We start from the raw sequence: 14,870 nt of genomic DNA on the forward strand, positions 1-14,870 counted from the left end.
TGAAACCGAGCCGGTTAATTTGGGTAGCTCTGAAGAAGTCAAAGAAACCAAGATAAGCATTCATACAGATGAAAGGACCAGGGACGCAATGATCCAACTTTTGTTTGAATTCAAAGATGTGTTTGCTTGGTCATATGATGACATGCCAGGATTAAGTGTCGATTTAGTGGTCCATAAGTTGCCAACCTACCCTGATTATTCCCCTATCCAGCAAAAACAGAGGAAGTTCAAAGTTGATATCAGTGACAAGATTAAGAAGAGGTCACAAAACAGTTAAAGGCGGGAGTGATCCGAGTGGTCTGATACACCACATGGCTGGCTAATATAGTTCATGTGCCAAAGAAAGATGGGAAAATTCGGGTGTGCGTTGACTAACGAGATCTGAACAAAGCAAGCCCCAAGGACAATCTCCCTTTGCCAAACATCCACATCCTTGTTGATAACTGCGCCAAACATGAAATACAGTCTTTTGTGGATTGTTATGCAGGATACCACCAGGTGTTGATGGATGAAGAAGATGCAGAAAACACAGCTTTTACCACACCTTGGGGCACTTACTATTATAGAGTCATGCCATTTGGTTTGAAAAATGCTGGGGCAACCTACATGAGGGCCATGACTTCCATTTTTCATGATATGATGCACCAAGAGATAGAGGTATATGTGGACGATGTAATCATCAAATCCAAAACCCAGGACGACCACGTTCGGGACTTGAGAAAATTCTTTGGGCGGCTGCGCAAATATGATTTGAAGCTGAACCCAGCCAAATGTGCATTTGGAGTACCATCCGGCAAACTCTTGGGATTCATAGTCAGTCGGAGGGGTATCGAGTTAGATCCAACAAAGATAAAGTCTATTCGGGATTTGCCTCCTCCAAGAACCAAGAAAGATGTTATGAGTTTTTTGGGAAGATTGAATTATATCAGTCGTTTCATTGCTCAGTTGAACTCCACGTGTGAACCCATATTTAAGTTGTTAAAGAAAGATGCGGCAATCAAATGGACAGTTGAATGTCAAGAAGCTTTTGATAAAATCAAGGAATATCTGTCAAATCCACCAGTCTTGGTCCCACCTGAGCCAGGAAGGCCTCTGTTCTTGTACCTGACCATCTTGGAAAATTCTTTTGGCTGTGTCCTCGGGCAACATGACGTGACCGGAAAGAAGGAGCAGGCCATTTACTATCTGAGCAAGAAGTTTACTAGTTATGAAGCCAAGTACACTTTATTGGAGAGAACTTGTTGTGCTTTGACATGGGTTGCTCAGAAGCTGAGGCATTATTTGCAAGCTTACACCACCTACCTCATAACCAGGTTGGATCCTTTAAAATACATATTTCAGAAACCAATGCCCACTGGGAAATTAGCAAAGTGGCAGATCTTGCTCACGGAGTTTGACATAGTCTATGTTACTCGCGCGGCAATGAAAGCCCAGGCATTAGCGGATCATTTGGCTGAGAACCCGATTGATGATGAGTACCAACCTTTGAGAACTTACTTCCCAGGTGAAGAAGTAAATTCAGTTGAGGCAATATCTGAAGACACCCATGCTTGGAAAATATTCTTTGATGGGGCAGTAAACGCAAAAGGTGTTGGAATTGGGGAAATTTTGATCTCACCCAAGGGTCAACACTATCCAGCCACAGCTCGGCTTCGGTTCTTCTGTACAAACAACACCGCCGAGTATGAAGCTTGCATTATGGGTATAAACATGGCAATCGACCAAAATGTCGAAGAGTTGTTGATCATGGGAGACTCATATCTGATTATCCGACAAGCCCAAGGAGAATGGGAAACCCGAGATGTTAAGCTTATCCCTTACAAGAAGCATGTGGAAGACCTCAGCAAGCAATTCAAGTCAATAGAGTTTAGGTACATTCCTTGTTGTCACAACGAATTAGCCGACGCACTTGCTACTTTGGCCTCAATGCTGCCGTATCCAGGTAATACTCACATAGATCCCTTGGAAATTTAAATTCGGGAAAGGCATAGTTATTGTAATACAATTGAAGCAGCATCAAATACCCGACCATGGTACCATGACATCAAAAAGTTTCTGAAAACTCAAGAATACCCCGAGCAAGACAGTGGAGACCAAAAGAGAACCATTAAACGGCACGCGAGTATTTTCTTTTTGAGTGGGGATGTCTTGTACAAGAGAACTCCAGACCTCAATTTGTTAAGATGTGTTGACGCAGAAGAGGCTGGAAGAATCATGCATGAGGTACACGCGGGAGTATGAGGGCCCCACATGAACGGGTATGTTTTAGCAAAGAAAATCCTTCGAGCGGGTTATTACTGGATGACCATGGAAAAGGACTTTTTAGTTTCGTTTGGAAGTGTCATCAGTGTCAGGTGCACGGTGATTTGATTCATGCACCTCCCACAGAACTGCATCCCATGTCTGCACCTTGGCCATTTGTTGCCTGGGGCATGGACTTCATTGGGCCAATCGAGCCAAAAGCCTCAAATGGACACAGATTCATACTAGTTGCCATTGACTACTTTACAAAATGGGTTGAAGCAATCACTCTCAAGTCTTTCACCAAGAAAGTTGTGGTAGATTTTGTGCATTCCAATCTTATCTGCCATTTTGGCATTCCTGCAACTATTATCACAGACAATGCTGCAAACTTGAAGTCATTTGATGGGGGAGATATGTGAGCAATTCAAGATAATGCACCGAAACTCTACTCCTTATCAGCCTAAAGGCAATGGTGCCGTTGAAGCAGCAAACAAAAATATCAAAAAGATTTTGAGAAAGATGATTCAAAGTTCCAGGAAGTGGCATGAAAAGTTGTCGTTTGCGTTGTTTGGATATCGCACTACTGTGCGCACAACAAATGGAGCCACCCCGTATCTTTTGGTTTATGGCACGGAAGCCGTAATACTCGCCGAGGTTGAAATCCCCTCTCTCCGAATCATTGTTGAAGCCAAAATTGAAGATAGTGAGTGGGTTAAAACCCATCTGGAACAATTAACCTTGATCGATAAAAAGCGAATGGCTGTGGTCTGCCACGGGCAGTTGTACCAACAAAGAATAGCTCGTGCCTATAACAAGAAAGTGCGGCCTAGAAGTTTTGAAGTGGGGCAACTCGTTTTAAGGCGTATTCTTCCCCATCACCAGGAAGCAAAAGGAAAATTCGCTCCTAATTGGAAGGGCCCATACGTCATCAGAAAGATATTGCCGAGAGGAGCATTGTATCTGGGCGATATCGAAGGAAATGATCCTGAAGCAGCTGTAAATGCGGATGCAGTCAAAAGGTACTATGTTTAGTCTTTCTGTAACAATAACAATGTCCGATTGGGAGGACGAAGGCTTTTATTCTCGCTACCCAAACACTATCTACCCTTTGCAAACCTATTTGTGTCGGTTACGCTTCTTTGATTGCCCTCTTTGGATCTTGAAAGTGTTATTGAAAAAAAAAATTAGACTTGATTCCGAAAGGATACGTAGGCAGCCTCTCTATGGGGTTCAGTCACACCAAAATAAAAATCCAAATTCCCTCAAAAGTGAAACTGGGGAAGATGTTGTAATGGTCCTGCGATAATCCCGCTTGAATGGTTCCAAAGTTGTAATTTGATCCAAATCATTTTTACCCAAATCCTTTCAAGTCCTTCCGATCAATAGGTGATGTTCAAGGATCAGAGAATACAGCTACTTGGATCCGATGCAATAAAAATTAGAGAAATAAAATGATAGAGTCTTATTGGTGAAAACTCACACGGGCACCAAAGGCGACGGTGAGCAGAAAAATTGAAAATGAGAGAGCCTGGTTAGTGAAAACTCGTAAAGAGTAATATCAGGCGACGGTGAGAAGAGAAATGAGAGAGGTCGATTGGTGAAAACCCGCAAAGGGCGTCGTCGATCGAAAAGAAGACACCCCCACCACTGAAAGAGTCCTGGCCAGGTTTCTCGATTTGGAGATGTGGTTCACAATGAGTTGGATAGTTGTGCATATAGGGTATCTAGTCCAAGAAGTATGTCATGTCTATTGAAGTCTGCATGCACCCCAGATAAGTCCTTCTTTCCCCCAAAAGGGACGCTTCTCCTTAAATTCATTTTTTTGTCCTTTCTTTACTTTTCCTTGAATCCCTTTCGGTCTACCTCTATTCCGAAACTAATACAAAGAAAAGATGGCAAGATTGGTTTTATAGGGTTTTGTTTAATAAAGCCAAGTCCAAAGAAAAGTACCCAGCCTCGGTGGATGCATCAAGTCGATCCCAACTGGCCATGATAGCCGATGCTCTGAAATCAGAGTTATTGAAAATGAAAAGAAATCTAAAGTCAAAAGCCCCTAGAAGCAGATTAAAATGAAAGGGTTAAAGCCCTATACGGGGGAGCCGTCATGATAAATTTTGAAAAGTTGAGTTCTTCGGTTTTAGGAGAGAGACCAATCTTTAAGAAAAGCCAGCAAGCGGCGGAGGTTCTCGCCAAAAGAGTTAGGCTGAGATCAAGTGATCAAAAATAATGAAGGCCACAAAACCGACCACCGTTTCAAACTAACAGTGGTTCTTTGTTTGAAAATTGAAACAGGTGCAATCCAAAGCAACAGTGCAAGAAGCAGGTGTAACCAAAATGGAAAAAGAAATATGCAAGCGCTAGAAATAGCTTAGCAACAATAATCAATCCAAAAGGGAAGTCTCCTCCAAATTCTTTCCTGCATTTTTTTACTAAAGAATGAATTGAAAGAAAATAGATAAGAAGAAAAAAAAAGGGTAGTTTAGAAGCCCCAAAATCAATCTTTCGCCTTTTTGCCGACATTAGGGCTCCAATCCCTAAGTTGAGATTTTAGACATAGGGCCTCCATTCCCTAGTCGCCTTTACCAATATTAGGGCTCCAATCCCTAAGTTGAGATTTTAGACATAGGGCCTCCATTACCTAGTCGCCTTTACCAATATTAGGGCTCCAATCCCTAAGTTGAGATTTTAGACATAGGGCCTCCATTCCCTAGTCGCCTTTACCAATATTAGGGCTCCAATCCCTAAGTTGAGATTTTAGACATAGGGCCTTCATTCCCTAGTCGCCTTTACCAATATTAGGGCTCCAATCCCTAAGTTGAGATTTTAGACATAGGGCCTCCATTCCCTAGTCGCCTTTACCAATATTAGGGCTCCAATCCCTAAGTTGAGATTTTAGACATAGGGCCTCCATTCCCTAGTCTCCTTTACCAATATTAGGGCTTCAATCCCTAAGTTGAGATTTTAGACATAGGGCCTCCATTCCCTAGTCGCTTTTACCAATATTAGGGCTCCAATCCCTAAGTTGAGATTTTAGACATAGGGTCTCCATCCCCTAGTCGCTTTTACCAACATTAGGGCTCCAATCCCTAAGTTGAGATTTTAGACATAGGGTCTCCATCCCCTAGTCGCCTTTACCAACATTAGGGCTCCAATCTCTAAGTTGAGATTTTAGACATAGGGCCTTCATTCCCTAGTCGCCTTTACCAATATTAGGGCTTCAATCTCTAAGTTGAGATTTTAGACATAGGGCCTCCATTCCCTAGTCGCCTTTACCAATATTAGGGCTCCAATCCCTAAGTTGAGATTTTAGACATAGGGACTCCATCCCCTAGTCGCCTTTACTAACATTAGGGCTCCAATCCCTGAGTTGAGCGTTCTTCTTTAGCCGATATTAGGGCTCCAATCCTTGAGTCGAGCAATTCGCCTTTACCAACATTCGGGCTCCAATCCCTGAGTTGAGCACTTTTACCTTAGCCGACATTAGGGCTCCAATCCCTGAGTTGAGCGATTTACCTTAGCCGATATTAGGGCTCCAATCCCTGAGTCGAGCAACTTTCTTTAGCCGATATTAGGGCTCCAATCCCTGAGTCGAGCAATTTTCCTTTAGCCAAAATTAGGGCTCCAATCCCTGAGTTGAGCACCTTTTCCTTTAGCCAACATTAGGGCTCCAATCCCTGAGTTGAGCGACTTTCCTTAGCCAACATTAGGGCTCCAATCCCTGAGTTGAGCAGTTTACATTAGGGCTCCAATCCCTGAGTTGAGCGTTTTCTTTTTTGCGAACATTAGGGCTCCAATCCCTGAGTTGCGCCTTTTAGACTTGGGGTTTCCAATCCCCTCATCGATTCCGCGAATTTTTATTGCAAATAATTCACGAAATTTTCCTAGTAACACTGGGGCAGAAAAATTTTGTTCGGTTGTTTGTTTTGATGCTTGAGCAGGTTTAACCTCGGGGCACAGAGATCGAGATGACCTGCGGAGTGAGTCCCAATCCAGAATAAAGAAAAGAAGGAAAGAACAAAAAAGAAATGAGCTAAAATATTGGAGCAAACAAAGGTGCGGATTGCTCGAAATCTGATTGAAGTCACAAGCTCCGCCAATCCTGTCTTACTCAATGCTGTAGAAATAAACAAGCACCTACAACTTGCGAACATCAAGATTCAGATCGAAGTCTACAGCAAAATCAGCTAAGACTCAAGATCAAGTTTCAAGAGAATTGTAGATAGGAATCTTGTAACTCATAGTTGATAGGCATAGCTAGCTTAGCTTCGATTTTACCTTTTGGTGTAATAAGGAGGTCAGCAAGCAGTAGCAGCAGCAGCAACAGCGGTAACAGTAAAACCACAGCTCCTGGTAGTCCCAGCTACCAAAACTTCCCGAACTACATTAACCCGATTCCTTTTTAGCCAAGGATATGTATAAAACCTTCGAAGCAGAGGTTCGGTCAAATCTTTCAAAAAATGCTTCACACGGAGTAGTCAAACGGACAAAAAATCGCTCGTATCCGCTCACTTTATCTTTGTGCGAAAACTCTTTGTGTTTTCGAACAAAGAGGGGCAGCTGTGAGCACGTGATTTTTACTTCACAACAATTACTCCAAAAGAAATCAAAAAAAAAAGTAAAATAATTTTCCTTTACATGCAATTTTTGAGAATTTTTTGTGGTATTTTATTAATTATTTGCATTTTGTGCGTGCATGTTTATTTTTTCTTAATTAATGAAAAATACAAAAAAATAATATATGTGCATGTGCATTTAGTAATTAATTTTGTATTTTTAGAATTAATTAGTCATATAAAAGGAAAAAAATACCCTTAGGATTTAATTTTATAATTTGTGGGTTAAAACTCAAATCATAATTTATTTGACAATAATCGGAAAATCATAAAAAATAGGCATTTTGTATTTTTGTGTTTAACTGTGATTTTTGTACTTAACCTAATATTATTTAAGTTAATTTGGCTTTTTATAAGTTAGAATAGGATTTTAGGCTTTTAAATTTTAAAAAATTAGTTTGCAAAAGAAAGAAAAAAGAAAGAAATTAAAGAAGAGAAGGAAATCGGACCAGGCCCAATAATCATCAGCCCAATTCAAACATCTCTTTACCCAGTCCAATTGGCCCAAGCCTCACAGACGTCCCAAACGACGTCATTCCGTCATGCCCCATCCTGACCGTTGATCTCACTTGATCAACAGTCCAGATCGCCCAACCCTCACCCACATCCATTATCCGACCCTGACCCGTTACTAAATCGGACTGCCCCATCATTTCTTTAAAATCAGAGCCGTTGGATCCCATCACCCAACGGCTCAAATTAAGAGATCATTTTCTAATATGTCAAAAGACCCCCCAAACCCCTTTTACCCGTTTCATTTCCAAACACCCCCCTTCTTTCGTCTCTGAAAGAGACGAACCAAACGACCTCAGAACCCTAAGCGCCGCCCATCCATCCCCTCACCGTAACCCGGCGGCAACCACTCCGAATCCGACCAAAATAACACACCTGAACCGCCAAAGCACCCTCTTTCCAAGAACCTGAATCTTATTCTTTGAATCCTCGTAGAACCTTTCGAATATTGGATCGAAGATGAACCCTAAAATCCCAAAAAATGGGCGAGTGGGGGGTATTATGAACGGATTAGGTCCGTTTGGACTTTATTCTTGTGTTTTGCTAAAACAAAACACACGAATAATGTCCGAGTGGACCAAAATTGGAGAGATGTGGGAAATTCAAGTTTGTTCTTGCTTAGATCGATTTCAGGTACTTCTATTTCCATTTTCTTGTTTATTTTTAGTCGTTTGATGTCGTCTTGTTCTCCTACTACCCTTTCTTTCGATTTCTTTTTCTTCACAGTTTCGCCGGTTCAGCCCGTATAATTAGGTCGATTGTTTGTTTGTTCGTATACGGTTATCGACTATGAATCAATCGTATGTTAGTTAATCCGTTACGAATTGGATACGAATGTTAATCGATAGTTTAAACTTTACTGATTCTGATTTTTAGGTTGTGTTGGAATTTTTGTTTGCATTTTTTTGTTTAAGAATTCGATTCGCTTTGCTGATGCTTGACTCATTAGTTTAAGCTCACTGTTAATTGATTTTGTCTGGGCTTGTTTAATCCTAATATGCTTACTGCTGAGTTTTAATGGATAATTGGATAGTTTTGAGTCAAGATCATATTGTGGTTGAAGTTCAGTCCAGAATTAGGAAGTTGAATTGGTTATAGCTGCAGTTTTAATGTTGATTTCAGAGTTTAGTTTGGGATTTGAAAACCTAAAAAAAGGGTTTAGATTAAGTGGGCTGCCAGTTGAGTACGTAGTAAACCATTAAATTAATGAATAATTTAATCAAAAGAGGGAATCTATAGTGCAAATACATCCTGGCTGACATCTTTAAAGGTGGGAAGTAAGATGTAGGATGACTTTTAATAATAAAAGCTGAGAATGCACATGGAATAGGTAGTGAAACCTGTTGTACAGTAGGATTACTTTTTGAACTTCAGGAGATTTTTTAAATAAGAAAACCCATGCCTAGACAACAAAAGGTGGAAAGGACAGATTAGGAACTATACTTTAAGTCTGGGCAGCCTGTTTATTTTGAAGGGGGAGGGCTCCTCTTTTCTAAAAGGCATATAAAATCAAACGAGAGAAGATCCCTGAAGGGGGAGGAAGAACTTCAGCCATAAAAAAAATTCCATTAAAAAGTCTCTCTTACTTTTCTCAATTTTTTTTGAAATCTGCATTTGACATTCAAATACACAAAAATACAAAAAAAAATATCATAAAACTACAAAAAAAAAAATAGAGTACTGTTGCATTGAAGTATTGGATCAGTTGCAGGTTAATGGTTCATTCTGATTCCTACTGGTTCTGAGTTTGTCTTCTTCTCTCACTTCTGGGTCATCAAGTTTGTTCTAGAGTCGAATCTGACCCTGTGCTGCTTGAATTTTGGTTAGTGTGGCCTGCTAGTTACTGCTGCTGATACTTCATTTTCATTTTTTACATTTCCAGGTACACACTCAAATTAAGCTTTGATGTAGCTTTGACTTGAAAGATGAAATGGAAATATTCATGCCTTGGCCTCCACATCTGTGCTCATGTAGTTTACCCTGTACCTGTGTTTCAAAATAGATATTAGTTGATGTGTAATTACTTAATATAGCTTAGTTTCGATTGGTATTGGTTGGGATGGTATACTGTATAATTAGAATTGTTTTTGGACCGTTAATGGACTATCTAGTTGCTGAACTTTGGTTAGTTAATAGCCTCAATAACGTCATTTTGTGGTTAGTTTAATTGAAAGCTTTAGCAACAGAATTAACTGGTTCTAGATCTGCATTTTGCAATTAATCATTAAATAGTCGAGTAGTAGAATAATTTCAATTCATTTGTAGTTAGTCTTGGACTGTCCTGGGCTGGCGTAATTGGAAATTTGTGTCAATAGAACTGTTTAGTATAGCTTTAGTATGATTCAAATTCATTTAGCATTAGATACCTTATTCATAGACAGTGAGTCATAATTTAATCTGTGCTTAAGGGAATCCATCAATAACTCACGTAGTTTGTTAGTTTAATAGCATGAAGTTGAGTTTTAACTTGGATTGCCGAGTTTATACAATTGTATACGTTTTGAATTCAAAAGCACTAGATACATCTCATCTCTGAAATAATACACGCTGCATTTGCATGTTGAAAGGCCATCTCATCCCCACCCCTTCATAAATGAAATTAATGTTCACGTTTACCATATATGTGCACTGTTAAATGAATTGAATGGTCTGAGTGTCCATTGATTGAGGACTAGTGTGCAATTTGAATTAAAAAGGGTTAGTTTGGGCATAAAACACTAGCAGGCCTCGAAATTGAAACTGTTGTCATGTGTCTGGGCTCACTATGGGCTCAAACCATCTAGCCCCCTTATGAACACAATATGGGCTGTCTTGAACGAGTTGCTAAAATGATATATTTTTATTTTTTTAGTTATTGGGCCTGGCTAATCTGAAATGGATTTATAAGGATTTGGCCCTTTCAAATAGGCTAAATAATTAGGGCTTATTCTTTTATTATTAGAGACAAATTAAATAGAAAATCGTAGTTTGCTTTAGGTTGGCCTTCAAATAAAAAAAAATGATGAGACGAGTCTCGCCAAATAAAATATGCAAATTGCGGGGCCCTCAATAATTGGTCATAATAAAATACTTAGAATTCGGAATGACCGTTTAGCGAATTTCACGGCTTTCCCCAAAAATAATAATACGCTAGCCTCTTTAGGCGCGTTCTTAATAATATTACCTCCTTAAACTCGGGTGCACATTTATGTGACCCAAATCCAAATCTCAACGGAGTCGAAATGTGTCAACAACCACGGGTGCATTGGTTGCGACGTGGTGCGAGACGCGTTTTTCACGACGTTGCAATTCTATTAAAAAAAATATATAAAAGCGTTTTAAAGTTAATAAAAACACATAAGTTATAACATGTATTAAAATCAGATATTTAGCCATTACAATAATTTAAGCGACCGTGCTAGAACCACGGGATCCGGGGGTGCCTAACACCTTCCCTCGTATCAACAGAATTCCTTACTTAGAATTTCTGGTTCGCAGACTTCATTTGGAAAGTCGAATATTTTCCTCGAATTGGGATTAAAGATAAACCGGTGACTTGGGACACCAAAAGCCAACTTTATCCCAAGTGGCGACTCTGAAATAAATAAATAATCCCATTTTGAATAATGTCAATTAAATTGGAAAAACTCCCTTGTACATTATCCTTCGGGGTAGGTGCGCAAAAAGGAGGTGTGACAAGACCAATTCTGCTTGCTTAAGCACCAAAAGAACAAAAGAAGCACTAGAATATTAGCAATTTGGCACAGCACTATAGAGTTATACTACTGCATACAATGGCCTCCAATTCTTGAGATGACAGATTAGTTACCAGAAATAACAATGGATAATATAAAACTTTGGAATGAAACAAACTAAGCTTGTGAACTATAGCAGATTAAAATAGCTTCGAAGGCCCATCCACCTTTTATCTCCGTTATCCATTAAATTACTTTTATCCTATATGACACCAAAACAAATAGTATAAAATTGGTTTATATACTCTTAATAAAAAAATCATATAATAAGAAAGATAGGAAAAAGCCACTTATTGTCAAAATTATATGGATTTCATTGTTGCAAAATTTTACAATCACCAAAACCATCACATAAACAGCTAGATAAAGCAAATCTCATAGTTTTTAATACGAAATTAAAATCCACCAACTAAACCCCCGATTTTGCAAACCATAAATCACAAAATGTATCATATAATACTAACAACACAAAGTAAAATAATAGGCTTATTAGCAATATTACCGGAGAACTCATAGGCTTATTAACAACACAAAGTAAAATAATAGGCTTATGCACCATTAACAGAGTAGACGAACTCAGTACCTTTTCTTTTTCTGGACTGGAATATCGAACATGAAATGAAAAATACACTCAAACGTATAATCTAAACAAGTCTCATCCCATCAAACTCGTCCTGTAGTCAGGCTCTAAAATAAATTCATGAAACATGAAAGGAAACCTATTGAAGTGTGTCAGATGACGAAATCTAGCACTAAAACATCAAAGAGAACCCTTTCTGTTCTCAAAATTGCAGCGGACTATTGGAAATAAAATTCAAATAACAGTGATGATTTAGCGATCCCTTTTCCCTCTTTAACATACAAACTAGCTCTTCGTTTTACTAAAAGCGATTTATTTGAGGTGAAAATGTTACATAACATACAGAAATCAGCCAAAATCCACCCTACTAATATACATAAAAATTACATTTCTGAATTCAAAAGCTAATCAACGACAATGAGGTGATTAACAGCAGCTTAATCTACTTTTCTTCAATACATAACTTTAAATAAAATAATTATGCAACATGCACTTAAAAAATACTTCCGCTAATAAGAAGCCTTCCTAGAGGAGTAGGCATTATAACGAAAGATGTTGAACCACACATACTCAGCGTAATCCTATAAGTAAAGAAATATTTCGGGGAATTCTCGACAATAAGGATATCATTCTGTAAAGAATTTTTTGGAGGACAAACTCAGCAATCAAAACACACATCCCAAATCAAATACGTCACTCATTATTCTAAGAGAAAAAATAAAGAAACGAACGAACAAATGGCGATAGATAATAAGAAAGCCCTAATGTAAAACCATGCTCGTATAGTCTGCCGATGTATAATACGACATGCCGTGTATTTTGGTGCTCAAATCATTCCTGTTAATCAGATCAAAACTTCCAACTGAAAATACCTCAAAAAACCCTAAACAAAATTTAACTTGTTTTTCCAACTAAGTAGATAATTAGAGTTTTACAAACTAGAAATCAAAAAATTTATCATATAATACAAACAAAGGATAGAGTAAATTAATGGGTTTATCAGAAATCTTACCATAGAAAGAAAACAGAAGAAGCGGCGAAACAATTTTCTGGCGAAACAATAGCGAAAGCGAACAGCCACAGAAAATATCGCACACGGAAAAACACTGATAACCTACATCTGAGATTCCCTCATATTAGCCAAAATGGTTGTCCTTCGTCAGAATTCCTTTGTCAGAGTAGGTCGCACAGTTCGTCGATGGCGGATTTTTCTAGGTCTAAAGACAAGAGAGAGACGAAGAGATGCTGATGAGAGAGACGAAAGGTTCTGCCTTTCTATCTTACCAAAACACTTAGTATTAAAATTTTATTGGGGTCATAATTTATTTTTATTTTTTTAATAAATATTTAGGAGGGAAAGTAGGGAGGAAAAAATAAACCGTCCCAATAAATATTTTATTTTAGAAAACCGTTCTCATAAATAACCCTATTGTATCGCCTTTATAAATCGCCTTCATAGCTTCATTTATGGGGACGGTTACTATCCTATTGGAACGATTTTGCTTCAGAAGTGTACCAAAAACCTTTTCACTCTATTGGAATGATTAAAACCGTTCCAAAAGATAATCTATTGTAACAGTTCTATAACCATTGCCAAATAATTGTTCCAATAGAACTGTTTTTAGTAGTGCTTAAACATGATTCTTATTGATAAATGGTTAATTTGGGAGTTGTGTCGGTTAGCCTAGTTTCACGATAGGCGTCATCACGACCGGGTCGGTTTTAGGGTCATGACAAGTTGGTATTAGAGTCTAGGTTACATATGTCTCACAAGTCATGAGCAGGTTTAGTAGAGTCTCGCGGATCGGTACGGAGACGTCTGTACTTATCCTCGGGAGGCTGTAGAACCTTTAGGAAAAATTTACATTCTTGAATTCTTATCGTGCGTCCTTGATTCAGCTTGAAATATAACTCTTGAAATTTCTTCCACTCGTTCGTATGCATGCATAAGCGCTCAGTATCAGATATGCATCGATGGCTTGTGATTCCCTGATCGAGGGGTGAGGTGTGATCTTTGTGTGTATTGATGTTGGGCCAGTCTGGAGGACTTGAGGCCGGGTTTGCCTATAGCTTGAGCATTGAGGCGTTGATTGTGTGAGCATGTGCTTTTGGATTTGTATGTCCGATAGTGTCCCTATTGGTGGGAGTGGTGATAGGATAGCTACGTGATGAGTATGATGTGACTGCGAAATATGTGCATATGATTTGAACGAGAAAAGAAGGGTCTACTTGGGATAGTAAGGACTATCCGATGCTTGGTTTCCATCGTGATTTGATGTTTATCTCGAGTTGTGGGCGTGTTGTCGGACCTTTTGATGTTGCCTAGTTGGGAAGTGAAGTAAATTTCATGTTGTGATATGAGTTCAGACTCGGGAAGATTAAGTGACTGGGTAATGTTTATGACGGTGGAAGGGTATAAAGAGATGTTAGTTTGAGGCGAAGTAGGTGGGTTATCCCCTGCAGGTGTTCTGATGTTTGTGCGATCCTTATGATGTATGTTGGAAGATCTCATTTACATGTGAAATATGTGTGTTGCAATTTAAATTTTGGTAGCTTAAGAGAGTGGGCTTGACTATTACGGGTGTGAATGCAAGATTTGCAGAAGATTTGAAGTACTAGATGGTCTGTGTTGCACGAGCTTATGAGGGATTGAGTTTAATCTCACTGTGGTATTATGGCAGTAATAGAGTATATGCATTATGAGTTATTGTGTGTGTTTTGATCCATGGCTTTGAGCCAAGTGGGGGAGTCGGCTATTGATTAGTTGATTACACGGTTATGTGCTATGTTGGTTCCAGTTTGTGGCATACGGGTGAATCAGTTATAGCTTACGGAGATTGAGACCGAGGATGGCTCGAGTAAAGGAAACTTTTGACAAAGGTTATGTTATGCTTCATAAGTGAATGAGAATCACGGAATGTCTTGAGTGGTTATTAGTAAAGGATGTGCGGTGCACTGAATAGGAGGTTTCTTGGTTGTAGGTGAGGTTACATTCTGCAGTGTTGGAGTGCTAATGAGGCACACGTTGTTCGCTTCATTTGATCAGTCTAATTGAGGTTTGAGTAGAGTAGATTACTCTCGAGAATGGTTCTAATGAGTTGAAGCTTTTACATGTAGTAATTGGAGGTTTTCAAGTTGTATATTTGGCTAGAAACTGAGTTTTTCATTGGAGGATGTCAAGACTCG

The sequence above is a fragment of the Nicotiana tabacum genome, chromosome 1 (genome assembly GCF_000715075.1).
Source record: "Nicotiana tabacum cultivar K326 chromosome 1, ASM71507v2, whole genome shotgun sequence".
Classification (NCBI taxonomy): domain Eukaryota; kingdom Viridiplantae; phylum Streptophyta; class Magnoliopsida; order Solanales; family Solanaceae; genus Nicotiana; species Nicotiana tabacum.